Raw genomic sequence first — 7,047 nt, forward strand, 5'->3', positions numbered from 1 at the left:
GAGACCAGCCCCGCTGATTAAAAATTGCAATTTTTTGATAGCTACTTATTTATTTATTTTGCTGAACGGGTTATCCGAAGTAATGCTATGAAGCATCGGTTTCAACCAAAGGGTTTCCTAGTGGATTATATTGTATTGTATTTATTTAGTGAAAAAAAAAATGCCAACAAACACTCCAATTATGGCTCTGCTTGAACGAAATGAAAATCAAAAAAGGAATTAGAAATATGTTAACACTTAAAAAATGTAAAAAGGTCATATTACAAATTTAAAAGTAGTAAACTCTGAATCTTAAAAACAAAACATATAAAGAATTATATATTGTAAACACTCAATTGTAAAAAGATTTTAAAAAATATGAATTTAAAAATTATAAATATTTAATCGCAAACACATTATGGAACAAGTTAAAAATTGAAAATTCTTCAACAAACACGTCAAAAACTTTATAAATTGTATACAAAAAGAAATGACCTACGCCATTAAAATGAAAAAGCGTATTTTCAAATAAACGCTTGTTTATGAAAGTTTTAGCGATGAAAGCTAAACGGACGTATTTAAGAATATAAATGCAATCAAACAAAGATAAATAACTTCATTAAAAAAAATTCAGCATACAAAAATTATTTCGTAGAATTTCCAAACTAAGATTGCCAAATATTTTACAAGGAAAAAAAAAATGAAGATATATCTTAAAGAACAAAAATGAATAATTGAGTAAAATAAACAGGGCATGAACTAGTTAGTATTTGTTTTAGAACTTTGCTTTTATTTTTATAAACAGAATCCCGAAAAAAAAGATTACATTATACAAGATTAGAGCAATACTAATCAAAAATACTAAAATAAAGAAATTTTAAAGCTACCTCATTAGAAAATTCATTAATTTCCCATTTGAAAAGAAAAAAAAAAGCTTATTTATGAGCTTTTGGCATGTCAATATATTGAGGGGGGTCAAATTTTATACCAAAATAAACTTATAATAGAAATAAGATCGGAGTTTTAGTAATACGATTATTGTTTTCATAAAAAAGTATTAAAAGTTAAGATTTATGAGTATAATTAAGAATGACATGCTTCTAAAAATGTAGAAGTAATATTTTTTGTCTATACGCCGCTGACACAAATTATCAAAAGCTTCTATATTAAATCTATCATTAGGAAACAAAAAATAAATTAGAAAATTCTAAAATACTACGAAGATCATCTATACCAATAATAAAGATGAATGTATGTTCGTCCGCGCGAGCTGTTTTGTGTGTGTGTGTGTGTGTGGGGGGGGGGGGGTGCTGACGCTATGTATGTCAAACCTTTGACCTACAATTACCAATTTTGACAAATGTATTCCAAGGAGGGTGGAAATGAGCTACTCAGTGCCCTTTTTTTAAAAATTTTAATTAAAAATTAAGCTAAATTTTGACGTTTTTAAGCAATAACTTCGAAAACATTTTGTTCAAAAATCAATTTTACACCTTTTCTAAATTTAAAATATTGTCTTATTAATGATATCAGTTTAATAGCCGTGCGAATTTCTCTCGCATTTTGACATTTTTTTTAAAAAAAATAATCTTTTGATTGATTTGCAACAATGGTTTATATTGCTGCCCTGACATTCAAACTGTTTTTATTGTTTCATTAAATACTTAGTAGCTTAATTTTCTTCCATTGTTGAAAGCTAAAGAAGAAGGGCCCTGTTTAATATCTGGGGAGTTTACAAGACAAATAAATAAATAAAGTGGCAATAGAGCAAAATTTAGAAGATACATGAACCGGATGTTTAAGTTTTTATTGGCGATATGATATTATATGGGGCTGTTGTAAGATAATTAAAATAACATGGTTTTAATGTCAGACAATTTGGCTGAATCATGCCCATGGATTTCGCCAAAATTTTATTCCAACGCTTTATTTGAAGAGAAATCTAACCAAAATTCCAGGTGAACCAGCTGATCGTTTGAGAATACTAGTCAAAAAAGTAAAATTTAAAAAATGAAGGTCTAAGATTATTTTTGACTTATGTAGTTCCTTAGTAATATCATTATTAAAATAAACATAAAGCGTTCGATTACTTAAATAAGGAAAAATTATTTATAAGATCAATTTGAAAATGAAATTGATACATTTTGCATACACAGCAGCAATCAAATTTCCATTTCGATAATTGCATAAAATGAAGCTGATTGAATAATCACGTTTTGCAATATCTATGCACATTAATTATTTTTAATTTGAAAAACTAATAATTTTATTTCATTTGTTTTATTTAATGACAACGATTGAGATTCACTAAGATAAAACATTTACGATAATATTTTTATTCATTTTCAAGCCTTCAGACTCACCAATTGCAACGAATTTCTAAAAATGTTTAAACAAAACTGAAGTACTCGTCTAGTTGGAGTAAAGATTTCAATTTTAGTGATAATGAATGTGCAAAATACAGTGCAGAACTAACTTATATATTTGAAAAACAATCATGACTTGAACAAACTTACTTTTGCAGAGAACTTCTAATGTTGATTAATACAGTTAATTAATAATACTGTAAATTAATTAATCGTGTAATGGAGAAACCGCATATAGCCACGAAATAGTCGGAAACGAACAGAAATAGATACGAAGCATATATTTGAACAATTTTTGCTTAGAGTAAAGAAGCTGCATGTAGACGGATGACTAAAAAATTAATAAATTTCTGTATTTACAAGTTTGTTTCTTCAGGTTTTTTTAACCCTTTAAAAGGCCATTTTTTTCTAGTCATTTTATGTTAAAATATTTTTAGGCTTGAAATTAGAATAAGAACAGGGATTCATTTAGCTTATTAGATAAATTTAATTTGATTAATTAATTAATTTGGTTAATTAATAATTAAGACACAAATCAAGACACATCGTTTTGTCTGAGATAAAGAACTGAAGCATCTAAGTTTCTGACTTACTAAAAAAATTTGTCAGAACTTATGGCAACCTACGTAATTTCATACATAGATCGATAAATTTGGTGCGAAGCATACTTCCCACGGCCTTAGAAAGGGTTAAAAAAGTAATCTGCAGTGGTTTTTTAATGCTAAAATATCTTTGTTTTTATCATGTGCTAGAAATTATTTTAATTATAAATCTCTATATTCAAGATTATTCGAGAGTTTACAATAATTTAATATAATCTATCCGCCATTATGAATTAAAACATTATTTAAGAATTTAGTTGGTCGGTTTCGAAAGGGGAGTATAATTTATAAAATTACGGAATAAATTTCAAACTAGCAATTCAAAACTGGTTGGGAAAACCACTTTGAAAAATTCATCATACATTTTAACTTTAATTAAAAAGCTCGTTATAATAAATAAGGTTTGAATGCTAAATAATAATTTGCAAATCATGAAGAATGTATTTGTCCTATTTCAATCTGAAATTCATTAAAATTCTATCGACTTCTGACGGAAACGCTCGAGTAGACATTTTCAGTCTCGTGTTAGGCGAACATGAGTCAGCAAATTCTGGAGTGTCCCAAAAGTTGTTGTATAAATAAAACTCCGATAGATATGCCGACATACATCGTATGCAATATCTATTTTGCAAGCATGGATCAGTAGGACCGTGTTATGTCTATAAAACTCAAAGTGAGTCGCGAGTTCCCATAAGGCTTTGCGGCGGGATGCTACAGATCGAGAACGAAAAGCCTGGGAAAATTTTTCTATATTTATTCAACTCGGCAAAACCCCGCGAGTTGTTTTTCAAAAATTCGATGGCTCCCACGTTCACACTTTTACACATATGAAATTTAATATATTCATGGCTGCCTCTTAGAGAGTAAGAAAAAAAAGGGTGGTTTTTGCGATGTTTTAAAACTTGGAACTGTAGAAATGAACCTAGAGGTTACTGAACATGCTAAAAGTATTGAATTTATAGGAAGAGGGGTTGTGGGAGAAAATACTACAAGCGTCAAAATGATAAAAGAAACATTAAGAAAAAATAAAAACTTTGATGCAAGGTTTGCCAGGAGATGAAGGGTGATTTTTGTCGCCAACTTCCGCCAAACGAGTCGCTTCTTATCGCCGAGGATTTTTTTTTTTTTCTCTTGTTTTGACAGTCGTACGTCATCATGTACATTTTAGAAAGCCTCGCAATGATGTGAAATTTATGTCAGATGTCGTCAAGCAATTTATAAAAGCGACATGGAGATATTAATTTTTATCCCTTTCAGGAAACAACTTGGGATGTTTTTATTTTCTTGTTCGTATTAATTTTGATTTCGGACGTGTCATTTGTGGTCATTAGAATAATGACTCACTGGAGGCGTGAGTGCGTCATTATGAGTCACGAAAGTCATTGCTCCTGTTCCATTTTTAGAATATTTGTCTTTAGAAAAAGATATTTAGAATTCTAATTATAATTAACATACTTTCAATAATATGCGATTTTTTAAAAATCGGTAAGAGTGACCAGAGCAAAAATTTTTTTGATTTAGCGAACACAGAATATAGTCATCTACTCTAACGAAAATTGACTATTTAATATTGTTATTTCTTTAATATTATTAATTCTCGTTATCTGTGAACATATGCCTTCATAAATAGGATTCTTCATGCATATAGTCCTCATGGCTATATGTCTTCATGAATATGTCAATGGCAAGATACGAAGTATAATCCGGATAATTCCCTCTATGGAATATAATCCGAATTTAAGTATAGTCCGGATAATTCCCTCTATGGAATATAATCCGAATTTAAGTATAGTCCGGATAATTCCCTCTATGGAATATAATCCGAATTTAAGTATAGTCCGGATAATTCCCTCTATGGAAAATAATCCGGATAATTCTCTCTATGGAATATAATCCGGATAATTCTCTCTATGGAATATAATCCAGAATTAAGTATAGTCCAGATAATTTCCTCTGTGGAATATAATCCAGATAATTTCCTCTGTGGAATATAATCCAGATAATTCCCTCTATAGAATATAATCCGGATAATTCTCTCTATGGAATATAATCCAGAATTAAGTATAGTCCAGATAATTTCCTCTGTGGAATATAATCCAGATAATTTCCTCTATAGAATATATTCCAGATTTAAGTATAGTCATGTTGCAGATTTCTATCTAGGCAACTGACTAAAACATTGATCTTAAAAAAATCGGGTTTCACGGACAAGTAGATTTTTTTTTAAAGTTACTAAGAGTCAAATAAATAAATTTGTAAAAAAAAAACATGCGCAAATTCTATGAATTATGCAATATTAGAGCTACATTGCGTGCTTACATTGAATTATTAAACCCATATTAGACAAATTGCAATATAATTACTTATTTATAATATATTAAACTATTCCTTCCTTATATAATTACGTTTCGTTCCATATCATAGAGACGGTAAAAAAATAATTTTCAATATTATATTTACTATTTATTTATAGACACTTACAGTAATTAAATGCTTTTATTTGTAAATAAAAAACCTTAATTAATAATTCATTTTTAATTATTTTTTTAAATGTTACATACATTAAAAATAAATTTTAAAAATGTAGCAAACTACAAACAAAAAAAAAACCCCTCCAAAAACAATATTTATGAAACTATACTATAAAGTAAATCGTTTTTAGAATCAAAAATCTTTAAAAGGAAAAAACATTGTATTCAGAGCGCGCCAATGCTGCTACATCTAAAACCCCAATGAAATTAATCAAATGAGCGAAATATAAATTTATTTAACTTTATATATATTTTTTTAATTTGGTTCAATAAAATAGCATGAAGTTCTCGAATTACTGAAATAATTAAACTAAAATGAATCATTAATGTTTTGATTAAACTGAAAAGGTATTGAAATGCGAAATTAAATTGATCAGTTATTAAAAGAGTAGCCTCATAATGTGCACTACCAGGAATCGCAACATACCTAAATTTATCAATGATGCTATCTGCTGGGGATTAAAGAGATTTCATAATGAAAAAAATTGTTGCTTGATAACGACTGAAAGCAGTTAAGAGACCAATTGACCAGTCGCTACATATTAGTTTGAATTCCTAAGCTTTGGGAGAAAAAATCACTGTCTTTCATTCTTAATTTTTAGAGGAATAAATATCAAAACTTAAGAATACTAACGATTTTAGAATGATCACCTCACGTTATTGATACGCATTTAGATCATCGTTATACGTCAGACTGAATATTGTAAATGAACGTAAAAGTACATTATACATATATGTAACATCAATCAAGAATGGTAAACCACCATAAATAAATTATTTTAATCGTGCGTTTTGAAACAATTGTACTACTACGTTTACAATGTTTTGGAGCTTATTTTACGAGTATCACGAAATATTACTTTAAGATAGAACATGCCTATATCATGTGCCTTCGAAGTAGCTACTTTGAGGAACTATATATTTTTGCCATTGATCATACAAAAATACAAATGCGAATTACAGTCTCATTTTTTCCACTTCATCTAGCGCTGCTTGTCGCTGCTGCACTTCTTCAGAACTTGAGAATCGTTGCCTCTGAAGAAAATTCGACGTTTCAAGAAAGAATCGCATGTTCCAAGAATAAGGAAATAAGCTGATCTTGGATATACTTGAATGAGATGTCTTTACAGGAAATTTGACACCAGTAATTATTTGTGAATTGATACCTTGTAAAGCTCTCAACTTGATCGTGCGCACTAAATGAATGCCTCTAATCACGAGCTACCGCACGCACTCGACTTATTTGAACTGAATGAAACTTGTTCAAACTAGTCTATTATCAGGCGCTCTTCCATTATTTTGTGAAAAAGACATAATCCATACCATTTCAGAAATATTTAAAAAAAATCTATAAATTTTTTTAAAAGTAATATTATAAGTAAAAAGAAACGAAAGTAAATGTCTTTACAGATTAAAACCAGCATAGAAAAATATTCCAATTATCGGTAAGCGAAATAATTGTTAAGTAATCCAAATAGAAGCAAAACTATAATATTTTATAGAAGTATCATTATGAATTCTTCTTATGTATATCCTCCCCACGATCAAATTATTTTAATAAAAAAAACA

The sequence above is a fragment of the Argiope bruennichi genome, chromosome 3 (genome assembly GCF_947563725.1).
Source record: "Argiope bruennichi chromosome 3, qqArgBrue1.1, whole genome shotgun sequence".
In the NCBI taxonomy this organism is placed as follows: Eukaryota; Metazoa; Arthropoda; class Arachnida; order Araneae; family Araneidae; genus Argiope; species Argiope bruennichi.